The following is a 15,393-nucleotide window of genomic DNA, read 5'->3' as shown; positions in this document are numbered from 1 at the left end:
CATGACCTAGAAGGGTAAGAGGCTGAGAAGTGAGATGTGATTGCTTTAGCAGGAAGGTTAATTAAATAAAATTCCTCAAGCCCTAATCCCTCCTGCCTGGCTCCCACTTGCCTTTTGTGACTACTCTGCATGTTTTGATCTACCCACTGAGAAGTGGTTGAAGGGGATAATGGTTGCAGCCCGCCTGCCCTATATCCACTGACTTTGAGGAGGATGGGAAAAACATCTTTGAACAATTTTTTCTTCAGTACTAATACACTTAATAGAAATAAACCTAATCAGTAAGATGGTGACTGATTAATAGGTGTTTGGGCTTTGATTAGTCATCTGAGATGACAGCCTGAGAAATATCTAGGTGGTTGTAAGCTGGATGAACCGGGGAGGCGAAGTCTTACACAATTATTTTGTGGTAAAAGAAGAAGCAGGGACCACAAAGGGGCTTGAAAAAACAGAGAAAACTAGAGAAAAAAACAAAAAATGCAGAGAAAAACAAATGGTTTTTTTTATATTTTAAGCAATCTAAGATCTGACCCAGTTTCATCAATAAAAAGATACCTAGGGAGTTCCATAAATCTTTTAGTTAAAAAAGGGCATTTTTACTACATCTTGAGTAGATTAATCCCACAGCAGGAACTATAATCTTTGTTTTCCAAAATCTTAGCCCTTCTTGAGGAATTTTTAAAACAGTATTAGATTTTGACGGGGAGAATCAGATGATCTCAGCCCTGGACCAGCTTCTGACTTACTGATCAAGATTATTCTCCTGCAGATGTGGCCTTAAGCATTTTTAAAATATCCAGCCGTCTGTGAATTCCACATCTAAAAAGAAGTCACAGAAAGAGACCACCATGGTGAGTCACTGCTCTCAAATCTCCCTTGCAAAAAGAGATGTCTCTATCCCTTCCTAAAATATGAGTCACAATTTTCTGATGTGAGCCAGAAATCTGCCCTCCAATTCTCAGAATGTGGTGTTTGTAGCATTGCAGTATCTAATGATTCAGGAATTGCAAGGCCTCTTTGAGAAATAGAAAGGGATGCTACACCCAGGTTACAAGCAAATAGGACGAGCCCTGGAGAGAAGACATCCTTGTGGATGAATCTGGGAATGAGAACACAGAGATGCAAGGATCGCTCTTGATAAGGCACATTCTCTGTGTTTTCCCTGTGATAGCCACACATGTCCACAGTCATAACAGGAATTCATATGGTAAGGGAAAGTATTTTAAATAATTCCCAGTGTTTGATGCCTCCAACTTCTTCAGAAGGTGCCTTAGCAAATAGGTACTTCTGTTTTGTCAGTAAATCAGAGTATCAAGCACACAGGAAAATCAACTACCCGGGAATTGCTCTCAGCAGGAGTCAGGAGCAACATCTGCCCTGGTACATTACCTTCTCCACTAGCCTTCTGAAATTAGGTTTGACTTTGCAAAAAGGAGTGTGCAGGTACCCTTGTCAGCTCCAGAGGCATGAGACAGGAATGGCACTTTAATGACCCACTTAAAAGTAATGAAACAGCCATTTATCCTAATTGGAGGAACACTAATTATATCAGAAAGTGGCGCACTCTTAGATGGTAGAGTGCAAATGCTATCTAATCAAACTTAATGAATAGGTAAAGTATCCCGACAGAGCATCTGTGCATCACTCACTCATTCCTGCAAACAGAAAAATTAGCCTGTAGGGAGCCGATCTGAAAATGGAGGTTTTAAAATGGAAGGTTAATTATGGTAGTGGAATACAGGTGCTTTATCTAAAAACACGTTCATGTCATGAGCCTCAAGGGGCGTTTTCCTTTTGAAAGAAATGAAGGGACTTGAAAGGTGGCTGGAACATGGGGGAACACCCAGTGTGGAGAGCCTTTGGTGGTTACAGGGAACATGTGAGGGGCTCCCAGTCTTCATTCATGGGACAGGAGGAGGAGGTTCAAGACAGCCTTTGAGTAAAGCTTTCACTGATGCTCACCACTGCTGCTAAGCCACAGGGGTAAATCTTATGCTGAAATGTCTTTGTTTTCTCTCTAATTGGCTCCCAGCGAGCAGAAGAGAGGCCCGTGACACTGCTGCTGGGAGGGAAAGGTCAGCTCCAGTATCTTCCCAGCCAGACAGTCTGGAGCACAGCAGAAGCCAAGCGTACAGCCCTGGGCTGGCACGAAGCACTTCACATCCTTCAGCATCAGCCCTTAAGGACAACAACAGAGCTGCTTGTGCCAGGCTCTGAATGAGATCCTGTCTGCTCTGCATCAGCCAGGAGACCAGTGGTTGGGATGCAAGGGCTGGGAAAGGACATGAAACAAGAATCAGTGAACAGGTCCCACAAAGCGCATGGGAGCACAGCACTACTGGAAGAGCAGATTATTAATACAGCGGGACCATAGGGGTCTTGCCTTCAGCAATCATAGGGATATACTAATGCATTTGTATGAAATGAGCTGGGCTTTCTATGAGCTGTTCGTTGACGGGATCCCAACACCTATGAAAAAAAGAATTAAATCTTTGCCACCTCTTTAAAAAAAAAACAAACAAGCCAAACTCTAACAAGGAATAGCAGTGAATTGACTACATTAAAACCTCTGCCAATGAAAAAAGCCATCAAAACATGCTCCTGTGAGCAAGGTACAATGTCAAAGTCAGAAAACATTTACCCTCAAGCCACATTAGTCAGAGCCTTAAAATATTAGCAGAATTGGCTGCAATGAAGCCCTGCGAACAGCACTAGTTTTATATACTGAAGATGCCAAGTAAACACAGAAGTCCTGACCAAACAAGTACTGCACTGACAGCTCAGCTGGAAAAAAAAAAAAAAAAAAAAAAGCCATGAGGGATGTAATAAAACTCCAAGCAAAATGTGTTCCTAGCCAAAAAAACAAAACAAACTCCAACAGCTCAGGATAAAAAGACATTCACAGCCTCTGAATGCTTACTGAGATTAGACATAAAAGCCTCTTCAACTTATCTGGAGTTGTACTTTCCTCTTAATGTCAAAGGGTACCCTGCCGCATAGGGAGATGTTTATACCCTCTCATGGGAAGCCAGAGGCTTCAGATAAGGGAGTGTCTTTGGAAGAAGAGAGCTTTAAAGGCTCGGGAAGATAGCCTTTATTATCAGCCAACCCGCTATTAGGTTGGTGAGATTCCTGTTTGATTTGGCTGAAGTCTCTAGCCTCAAGTTCCTGCCCTAGCTTTTAAAATAGAACAAGATCTCCCCGCAGCTGAAAAAGGGCAAAGGGTGGAACATGTAAATAGCAATTAAAACAAAAATCTTGTTTTTAAAAAACCTTCCCCTAACAGATACTCTGTGCTCTTCCCTCGAGGCCGAGGTTGGCAGGCTGACAAAGCCAAATGTGCCACGCAAACCAGTTCAAGTTAAATGTAACTTGCCCAGCTATTTCAAACTGTGAACGACAACACAATCCTGACATCACCCTTCCTTGCTCTCATGATTAGAGGCAATTCAGTCAGAAGGACAAACTTCTAGACTGGGGTTCATGAGTGCTGGAGGCTGTCCTGGCTCCCCCACCAACCTCCTTGGTTATTACCTTGGGATATCTCTGTTGCTTTCCTTTTCTGCAGTATTTTTGAGACCTATAAATAAGAAGTTCTGGATTAGGTATTACTACATAGTCTTACTATCGGTAGTTTTTGTTCCATGTAGGTTGGTAAGACTGCAGAGAAAAATAAAACAGCTAAGCAAACCACACTTGGTTTAGGGGATAAGAACCCCTGATATCCTTAATATCACGGAGCAGCCCTGTCAGACTCGTGTTTTGCAGGAGCTGAGCGCGCTCAGCTCCCATTTACCGTTCATGTTTTGTGACCTTACCTCATCTGTTTCTCAGTTTTTCACTGTACTGTTATAAATCACAACTTTCTTGTCTCTCAGCGTTTCAATCAATATATAAAATGTCAGATCAGATAACTGGTACTCTCTCAATGCACACTAATGTAATTCCATAATGTGATTTCATTTTTCAGAGAAAGAATCAGAGAAGCTATTATTGGAACAGGAAGAACTGGGTAATCGATCAAGGACACTTTAAAGGCAAAATTCTTTTGAGTTTTGAGTACCATATTGGGCTTTGGATTATACTTGAGTGGCTTCTGTGACTTCCACTCCATTCGCACATGCTACAAACCAAAACTATTTCCAAAAGCTAAGCACAAATACAACTGACCTAGGACAAAGTGGATTCACAGAGTGGTTAAGTGCCAGTATCTTGGGAGATCAGTTAAGTCATGGAAGTTTTTTGACATCTATAATTTCTTTTTTATATAGCATTAATATCATGTGGAAGAAGTCACATTCCAGCCCAGTGGTTTCTATCTCATTTCCAATATCTGACATATGGGATGAATCTAAACTAACATGTATCTCCAAGTATGACAACACTGGATAAAGATCTTGAAGAGCTGCAAGGCATGAAATGGAATCAACTACACAATTTGGGGGAATAATTAAAGAATTCATACAGGAAAAAAACCCACTCCAAAACTCATGATACTGGTTTAAATCGGTGTTCCAACAGAAGACAAATCCAAAGTAGCAGTCAAGACCCAATCTCAGTCCTGCTGGCTCTGGAACCAGAACTGTGCAATGGCAAGATAAAATTCTGCTCACATCTCTGCGTGTTTCCTCTCCATTTGTTCATGGCCATATCATCCCATCTGTGTTAGTGTAACCGTGGGATAGGGGCCGTGAAACAGAAACTACAGAATCAGTTTGAGATAATTAGTTTGTAACCAAGGTAATAGGTAATGAAGCTAAGTGACCACAGCAAGGTGCGATGCTGCTATGTTCCACGTACAGTCCCTACCAAACCGAACATAAGATTAGTATCTCCGAACCTATTGAAGTAAGTTGTAAGGGACAGGTGCATCCACATCAATGATACTGCGCATGCCCACAAGAAGAGGGTTATCCAGCGGACACAGGTGCGCGACCACCGATGACCACCAGAGACCCCTTGAAGGCCACCGACTCAAATCACTGAGCGTGCGTGATGGGGAGGAGAATATGTAAATTAATTCCAAGAAATTATTATCAAAGGACTGCCTTTTCTGAGAAAAACGATGAATATGTGTATTTTGATCCTACATAACCTGTGTGTTGGTGATCACCTGGCATGCACATTGGGTGGAGCTATCCCCCACGCATCCAGCACTGCAATAAAGAATGCCTGCTTTCTTGGTGTTACGAGGTTTATTCCTGGGTTTCGGTGACATTAGGAGATGATGAGATTTTTCACTTTGGGGTTTTTGGTAGGTTGCCTTCAGTAACTAAGTAGTCTCTTTCAGGAGCAGATTAGGAAAAATCTGCTGGGTGAGCTGTTGGTAATTTGTGCTATATAACAGCAGTTCTGCAGTTTCAGAGTACTCTGTAAACTTTCCTCAGTTCTCTGAATTATCTTGCTTTAACCACCTCTTGGACCATCCAAAAATCTTTTGAAAGAATAATCAAATAGTTTAATTTTTGCTCAACTTAAGTCACTGAACTCCGTTTTTGCCCAAGGGCTGGGTGGACACACCAAACACCTCAGTGGGGAATACAAGCAGTTTTCTGTGATAGCAGTTTCACTGTATGGTCTTGATGACCTGCCTCTTTTCAACTTGTAAAAGCTTTTGCCTCACAGGGAGGGAGGTTTGGTTTAGATTTAAAAAACTTCATTGCACTGCAGTTTTTTCTTACAATGCCCCTAATTTCCAAGTACCTTTGCTAAGCAAAATATCATAAACAGTTTTTGTGTGAAACATGGAAATAAACAAAGAAGCAGAACGAAGTATCACTCTAATTTGAGATTAGAAGGAAATTGCGAACAGACATTAAGATATACAGTAAGGGAAATTGGCACAACACTGTATGAACGTCTTGATGAGAATCAAAACCGCACGGAAACCACAGACTGATCTCTGATTATTCTAAGCACTGATAGGCTGTGGGGATGCCAGCACTTGAAAGAAGATGCAACTTTTCCTAAGAGAAAAGAAGGAAAGAAGTTGAAGGATTCTGGAGATCCAGGCACCTCTGTAGAGAAAGTTCAGCAACAGGAATTCAGACTTCACTGGAGCAGGATTTCATCTGTGGCCTCTGTGTGCAGGGACTCGTGTTGCCATGCCATTAGGCACGCATGGCAGAGCTGAGAAGTCTGGGCAGATACTGATTTTCATCAAGTTACCTGAAAAAGTCAGTGTAGAAGGTGACTTTACCTTCAGGTGAGAGAGATAAACCAGATACCTTGGACACCGTCACACAGAGACAACTTAATGTCAGTGTGTGCCTTAAAGCAGTGAAGGTTACATGGGCAATTTGACACAGGCATACCTGACATTCTTCCTAAATTGGAGTGAAAAGACCAGCCTGTGATTTATACAAAGGGGACACAAAGCTGCCCAAAGGCCAGGGGCAGAAGGAGATCAAAGTTCTTAAACAGAACAGACTACCCTTATCAGATTGAGGGGCTTTCCCCCCCCCCATTTCAGGAAACATTTAAAATATTAATTTGCAGGAAAAAATCTTATTTGTCAGAATCATCTTCCTAAAAAATGAAACCCTGGATTAAAGAAAGCTTCAGTTTTCTTCTCTTTTTTGTTTGGTTGATTTTCTTTTTCATTTTTCCATTTCTTTCACTTTTTCAGTGGCAAAATAGAAAGATTCAGGGAGAGAGAGAGAGAGAAAAAGACAAAACTTCAAGCCGCCACAAAGAATCCTGGACATTTTCTGTACAAATGCTGATGAAATATTTTGAATTAATAAGGTGTTTATGCTATATGCAAAGGCCTTCAAAATTAAAACATTTTAAAAGATAATTTTTCTACCATCATTACTTCACAAGCCCTAAAATAGCACTCCGAGTTTTACAAAGCATTTCTGACATTTCAAGATTTTCCAAACTGCACTTGAATAAAATTGTAGTAATAACAGTTTAAACAAACAATAATCATGGAGGTTGGAGTCTCCGGATTCAGGTATCGCTCAGCATCAGTTTGAGAACAAAGTGCGTACCATGATTGTTTATTTCTTATTCTCTCTCCAGCTTCTCTTTTTAAGGACAAGGTTTACAGGAGTTCAGGGCTCACTGTTTCTTATCCCTGCCTAGTGTTTTTTGCTGAATGGCAAGCAGAACAAAACTAGCACTTGCTACTGCCAATCCATGGCCAGACACAGCTAAAGACAGTAATTTCTAGGGCTGATAAACAGGGTTTATTACTTTAAATGGCTCCATTTCTCGTATTTGTGTTTTTCTTAAGAGTTTTCTAGTTCAGCCATGTTCTGAGGTTTTCACTTAAAGCTTGGGCCTCCCAGATACTGAGATTTCTGACAACTCCACGCTCATTCCAGGCCTGTGATTCTGTTAATGCTTTCCAGGCTGCTGGACAGACAGGGTAGATCAGCAGTCAGACACACTTATTTTCATCTCTCATGCAGCTGATATGCGAGAAGAACATCTCAGTGAGGCCCTAAGGGCAACAAGGACTTTGATTTACTCCAGAAACTGCTTTCTTAGAAGAGTTGCTCTCTTGGCAAAATTTAGAACAAATTCTTGAACTATAAAGGCTCGGTGAAGGTTTTGACTTCCTGCCTCACTTGAACAAATACTGTTTGCACTGTATTTTGTGTGACTCCCCACCACCCACAGCAACACCACCTAAAATTTCCTGATGGGATGTCAGTATGTTGCATGTTTGAAGCCTTCATTGTTCATAATATCAATAATTATTATACAAACACAATATTGAGGAATTATTTCAAATCCTCATTAACTTCAGTACCAACAGGAAGAGGAGACAAGGGCAGGAAAAACCTGCAATTACTGTTACGCATTCCCTGTAACATCAGTCGCATCGCATCAGTACACTGTCTTCCTTGTTCTTCATCTCTCTTCAGCTCGGATATCCTCTGGCAGAGCCAGCTCAGAGAACAAAAGCTGGATTAGCCATTTGTACGAATAAGAATAGTATCTAATATTACAGCAGCTAATGAAAAATGTCAAAAGATAGCAACTGTCATGCTTCAAGGGGATAAACTGATCGCCAGCTGAGGTCAAGAAAAAAATAGCTTCCCCACCCTCACCCACAAAACACTTCACTGTAATTACAATAGGAAGACAATGGGCATTTAAACCTTTTTTGAAGCAGCCACAACTGGAAGCACTGGAAAGAAGACACTGGACTAGACAACTCACTCGTCTCAAAAATTCCTATAGCAATACAAAAAATAGACAGGGTAGAAATCCAGACTAAGGTAATAAAGAAATTTTGGCTTTCCTCTTGAAATGCTGGCACATGAGCCACATGTGGCTGTTTGCTGCAGTTCATGCCAACACATTCATGAGTGTCTGTTAAGGTACTACAGTCTGCATATCCACCAAGGACCCTCACTACAGTGCTGCACACACTGTTTAATTCTACTTGTCCTAATTGCTGGTCCTGCAAGGTCAAACTGCCTTCGTTATGTCTGGCAGTTCTTCCTAACTCAACTCTAACGCAACAAAGTCTGCTACTCGACGAGACAGTATTACACACTCAGAGGCACACGTACAGCTCAGGCTCAGCTAGTCCATCTCTACGTATGTCCCTTTTATTCCTTGTTCAGCCAATATTAAATACACCTCTGAGTAGCTAGTTCTATCTCTGCTTTGTTTACAAGGCAGAAGAAAGATTTAGCTGGCTACCAGTGCTGTAGATTTAACCCATCATCTGAGAATTAGGCTTGTTTTTTTATTTCGTACACTATTTTTAATAAGAATAATCATGCAATCACAGTGGAGATGTAATTTATGAGATGGTGCCTTCTCCTGGAGCTGTGCAAATTCTGAAACAGGAGTGGCTAACATATGTTAATTACCTGTCTCTCCCTACTTCTTGTATCTGTTCCTCTGTAGTAATATCCTTGCCTTCCAGACTTGACCTTGTATTTATCTGTAAATCCTGGAACATCCACAAAAGGCTGCAGAAGCAATACAGAACTAAAAATGCTGGACAGCCAACCTATCTGCCTTATTTTGACATTCTTTGCACTGTTGCCCTATCTGTAATGTTGCAGAAATGAAGCAGATACCATGTAGTGCCTGACAGTCTTTCCTCTTGAAGGTCAACATTCATTGGGTAAATATTTTAGTAGAGAAAGGGCACGTGGGAGAAGATTTAGAGATACAAGAATGAAGTTCACAATTTTAAGTACCCAACTATAAAAGAGCTTTCTCAGGAAGCTCTGAAATGTATCCTCAGGGAGTTCTGATTCTAGATTCATCTAATGTCTTTTTAGAGGTTTTTCCTTGTCAATCCTCAAGAGAACAAGTGTGTCTGGTGTGGTCCTACAACAATGCAGCAGTCACAGTCATACATAAATATTCAGCTTCTAATGTGGGTGAAGCTTGATCCATTTATTGATTTGAAAATTAGATCAGTGCCTTAAATTAGTATTGAAACAAAACGGGAAGCAGCAGAGAGCAGGTTTTAGATGCCCACCGTGGCCTGAAGCAGGAAATCACATGCTGTCCCCACTGAAATCTGTGCATCATCTTCAAACCCAGCTTTAGATAAAACAAATCACAGCAACACAGTCTGGAGGTGATGAATGAATTGGCATAATGTGGCCAGATTCTGTGCAAGGGAAGAAAGGCCAAACTTTCTAAGAAAGCTGGAAGTGAAAGATTACATTTTTAGAAACTAATGTAAACCAAAGCTTCCTCAAGTAAAGTAGACTGATATGTCTCAAAGCTCCAAGCTGACCTAAACGCTGTAAGTAAACACTGTACGAACACGATTTTTTTTTTCCACAGCCTCAACCTTTATGACCAGATCTAACCTTTAAAGAAATCTGGGTTTTATGCTTGCGTATTTTATATTTTATACACATGCTTACATATATGTATAGATGCTACAACTTTACCAGAAAAACACTTTCCCACTGGAAATTACTCATTTCATTTCTTACAAGAAAGGATGACTCTGAATTCCAGGGTCAGAGAGGGTTTGTTCAAAACCAAAATCAAATGATGGCTCCTATGTGTAAGTACAGAGGTGTGCAAGAAAACTGCTGATCTGTAAGAACAAGAGGAGATCATCTGTATTTCTAGCCTCTATATTTATATACTGGAAGACTCTGAACTGGAAATCCAGTATTTTAATTTACAAAAAGCACACAAGATTTATAACTTTTTGATTAATATGCATATTGCACACAAAGAAATATTAGCAGGTGTCCTGGGTGAGTGCTGTCTGCTGCCACAGACTAAAACCCACGCCTTTTCCTGTTAAAACCTACACAAACAAACAAATGGGAACAATAGATTAGTCCACTGAATTAAGCTTTCCCAAGCCAGCACACAGCTGCTGGCTGACTGCTAGCAAGAAGATGAAATGGATTTAAAGCATCAGCATGGGGAAGACAAGAGACAGGAGCTGGGCTCAGAGCACTGGGCTCAGAGACTACCATAACCAGTGATTCTACCCTATCATGAAATAGGTAACCAGCTCCCCAGAAAAGGAGGTGTTCTGTCCCTAAAAAGCAATTACTAAAGACCATTGTATAGGATGACTTCCAACAGAAGTCAACATTGACTTATAAGTTTCATATTGCCGACCACAGCAGAGATACACGTAGTAGCTTGAGTACTGAAGGCAGGATAAATAAGCCAGTCCAGAGCTTGTGTTGTCCCAGCTCGATTCCTTGGGTGGCTAAGGGGAGCAGGGCAAGTAGCTCAGGTAAGGCTGCCAATGCTTGCCTTTGCCTGGTGAAATAAAAAGATTCATGGAAGCGAAGTAGCCCCTTTGCCAAGCTTGCTGCCTCAAAGAGGAAAGAAATATTTCACCTGTTCCTGCGCTTATTCTACTTTCCCATGTTATTCCAGTTTCAGGTTTCAATCCACTTGTACATTAGTTAACAGGAAAGAGACTACACTGCATTGTTAGCCAAAAAGACATCACAACCTCTGGAAACCTTCAGTGGGTGATGCTCCAAGTTAGGTACAATTCACTGCTCCTAAATTAGGATCTCGGGATCTCTGTATAGTCTTTCAGAAAGTTGCACCTGGACACCTGAAGAAGACAGTGGGAGTACATCTCAAATTGCTAATACGCATTCAGTAGCTTCCAGTTCCACATTTAATTTGGGGGCTTTCTGCAGTGAGAACAGAGGGATTTCGGGCAGGACACCACAGCCCAGGACGCTCGTGCTTTTTCTTAGTGGCAGCAGTCAGCTCTAGGTGCTGGCATACTTTCTGTCTGTTGCATCCATATCCAGGCAGGCTAGAGCTCTCAGATCTCACTTTACTGAACTAATTCAGTATATGGCAAAAGTTGGTAGCTGGGAGCCAAATTCTCAGTTCACATCATCAATTACAGATCAGCCACTGTCCTACAGAGAAGGGATAGAGGAAATTGAGAATGAGTCTTTTGACACAGTTCCAGTTTGTCTTCCCCATTTCCCCTCCACTGTCAGACAGATTACAAACAAGAGTTGCGTCTAGTTGGATATACTGAGATACAACTTCAGATCCTCTTGAAGTACAAACAAACCAATCTGAGAGCTGCGATAGCTTTGAGGAAATCTACCAGTCAGGCACATCTAAATGTAAAAACACGAAGAGGCTGTGGCTTCCTCGCTGTCTAGGCTTCCTAAGGAAGGGTGGACCCATTTCCAGATAGCATGGACTTGGGTGGAGTGAAGGGGGAAGACACTAGGAGCAACAACCTCTGACATGAATCTTTGCTCTCCTAATCTTAAAATACAACAATGTGAAACCAGAGTGAGTGTGAAAGCTGAAGACTCCAGCAGGGCTTCACGTCAATCAGGCTTTTCAGGCTAAAGCGTATCAAAAAACAGGAGTGAGACAGCAAATGTTAGATGGCAGGATGATTTCTGAGGTCTCGCATAGTCAGAAGACAAAACAGGTTTAAATCCACAGCCCTAAGATTTACAGTCCACCTCAGAAGCTCACGCTGCCCCTGCTCCGTTCCCAGTCCCCAGGTGGCAGAGGAGGTTACAATACAAACAATAGCCATCTTTGGGGCAAGGCCACTTAAATAAATGAATCCCGCCAGCTCTCCTCCATGGACAAGGGGCTCCAACAAGGCTGTACACAAGCAGCAGGGGCCCTTCCTTCAAGCAGGGCCTCTTTGCATGCAGCAGCAACTGCAAGGATTTGAGGAACGCAAGCACCAGGAGGGAACCGCTCCCAGTTGCCCAAGGGAGGGGGAATAACTTGCAGAATAGCACAATGACAATGGACAAAAGGCAAATTTAGACCTAATATCAGAAAGATAAATTGCTGAGAGTTCTTATGACTGAAGACTAATCCTCGGGGATTGGATGGGGCAGGGCCCCCCTGCTGCAGAGGCCATCACACCTGCTCTGCCACTCGGGATCAATCACTCCCTCCTGGTCAGAGAACTAGGCGAGATATAATAGTGGGTCTTATTCAAGCTCGGTGTCTGGGAACGTACGCTTAAAAAGCAGGCACACAATGGCATAACTGCAGCCCCTCCGAACTGGGGCAGTATGAAAATCAGCTCTTGTCCTTTAGGATTCATGTTCAGGAAACCAGAGCTGAGCTGGAAGGAAGAACTTGAAGACAGAAAGAAGGTGGAGGTAGTCTTGAAAGGAGGGTTGTGAAAAGGGCAAGCTAGATGTCAGGCATGTGTATACAGACTCGCTAGCAATGAAGTATATTGGGCTTTTGTTTTACTGCTATAAGTGTTTTGTCTTCCCTCCCCTCGCCCCAGTTTTAAAGCTAGCTGTAGGTACTTTGAATCAGCTATACATCCAGGCCTAGCATTTTGAATTTATTATTTTAAAGGCATCATGAAATACAATCATAAAGTACTAAAAATGGTAAATGAAAACAGAGTTTATATGTCCCTACAGTGCTGGACCATGATAACATTAAACATCAGATGATAATAATAGGACTTTAGGACTGGGGTATATTATTCTAGATTTTATATATTTAAAATAAATATGATTTTAAACTTCAGAGCATAGTATTTCATTGAGCGCACCAAAACAGAAACAGATCAGGCCACTTTTTACACTTAACCAGGGTGAAGTGAAAAATTAACAATCAGTTTTGAATGACAATAACTTCTTAGCTACAAAAATCCAAGTATGTATTTGGAACACAAAGAAACCAAAGCACACACACATGGCTTCAGCTACATGTACACAGCATCACAAAGACTTCATTTGTCTTTTGAATTTTGAAACACCTGTGCTGGTCAAAGTTACCAGCTTCTGTATTCAGGGGACAAACAGAAGTACAGATTTCAACCTCCCTCCTCCATTGCCTATAACAAGCCAGTATCGGGCAAAGGACCGACAGGCATACTCACATTCTGCTTTTACAGATGGTCTCATTTTGAGCTGCTCGATCAGGAGGCAAATTCAGTCTCCATCCAAAGTCCTGAGTGACTGGTGACGGCCACGTTCGCTGCACTGATGTGCCTGTGAACCTGCATAACAGATGCCGAGTGGAGCACATCAAAGCTACAGCACTAAAAACTTTTTGGATGTATTGAGTTACTGGTCATCTTGAACAAGTACCAACGTTTATTGCAGGTTCATGGAATGCGTCCTTTTTAAATACCACTGATTTTAAATGCAGAGAAGCTTACAATTCCCTAATTAAACATCAATCACCTTGTACGTGCTATTGTTTGCTACTCTGTCTGGTGCTTATTACTCTCAGATCGTAAGTGCCATTGTAGTCTCAAATCTTGCGGTTTACACACATTTCTAAGACATTTACTCCCTCTGTATCATATACAACAGTATTTAAATGCAAATAAAGATTTGGAGTACGTCTCTCTCCCTCTCCGACTCCATCTTAACTAGACTAACCGAAGGTTAAGATATCTAAAGTTACCCAGTGCACCTACTGAGCTGTCTCAAATTCTTGCGTAAGGGCTTGAGTATCTGGCAGTTAAAACACATTAGTTCAAGTCCCACATTGCTTCTCAGCTGCAAATGATGAAAATGCCAGATTAACACTTGAATGATAGTCTGTATTATGACACCTTATTTTGGTAAGGTGTCTTTCCCCAGTGCTGTTATTTCACATATTTGAAACTCCTCTGGAAAGCAATACCGTCAGAGATATCAGAGGACAGTTTCTTGAATTCTCATTCAACAACAACATGTTGTTCACCTGGGACATATTAAGCTAGGTGGTTTTACAAGTCCTTACAGAATTGAGAAAGTAGCAGAGCTTACCTCCTGGCAAGCCACTCAAATCCTAGCATTTTTCAATTTTTATGTTGCTTTGCTTAATACTTCCTGAATTACTTAAGTTTCTCTGTGCAAAGATAATGCTACAGAAAAGAAGATGAGAGTAAGTCATCATCTGTCATTTATGTTACAAAATTCATAATGCCCATCTTTGTGAAGATTATACTTTCAGTGCTATGCCAAATAAAACGCCTCCAAATCATGTAACTACCTACTGCTAGAAGTATTCAAACGAGTGTCAGTGTAACACAGTACTCTCTATTTCTGCCCTATTTAGTAGTGTAATACTGCTGTGAACTGTTAAAAACCTGACATATTATACTCTCTAAATGTAAATAAAGCCTTTCTAATATGAAAGGATCAAAGAGATTATGCTACACGACTACACAAGCTGTATTTCAGAAACTCCAGAAAAATGGGAATCAACAAAAGGAGAGGCAGACCGGCTACACGCAGCCTTATGAACACATGAAATGCAGGGAACACTGGTTACCTTTAGTGTATATTAATGTCAAAGGGAGCTACATTTGGCACTTAACAGATTCAAGTACTATGTCAGGAAAGAAATCAAGCTATTGGAGTACTAAGAAAAGCCCCAAATTTTAGGGTCAGTTGAGATAGAGCCCTAACTAAGAACAGAGAATAGAAGAAGGGGTGAATAAGGGTCTTGGGACAGCTTTACTGCTATGACAGTCATGAATTTATGTTTTGTCAGATTGAAAAGAACATATAGTAGGAAAAAGGTTTGATGTTCAGCCATGCCATATCAGATCACCTGGAAAATATTTGGAGCAATACTTTATTATAAAATGGATGTTTAAAACAAATATTTAAAACATATTTAAAAGTATATATTTAAACAAGACTATTTTTGTAAGAAAAAGTGAAGGAGAATATCTAACCTTGTATTGCAGGATAGCACCAACAGAACTCTCCACTCAAAGCACTGCTAAACCCATCTTTCCGTGCTGCAAATCTTTTCAGTACTGCATTCACGTGCCTTCAGTTGCCTATTTCTGTTCATTTTTACCTGGACTCGGAGGACATCCAGGGGTTCTGCTTTTGCACATAAACATATCTCTTAGACAAGTGGACTTCGGGCCAAACACTAAAGCATACCAGGAATTTTTATGAGAGCCGAGAACTCGGCAGTTCTGATACCTCTCTTTCTTAT

The sequence above is a fragment of the Balearica regulorum genome, chromosome 3, assembly GCF_011004875.1.
Source record: "Balearica regulorum gibbericeps isolate bBalReg1 chromosome 3, bBalReg1.pri, whole genome shotgun sequence".
In the NCBI taxonomy this organism is placed as follows: Eukaryota; Metazoa; Chordata; class Aves; order Gruiformes; family Gruidae; genus Balearica; species Balearica regulorum.
This window is presented reverse-complemented; position numbering follows the sequence as displayed.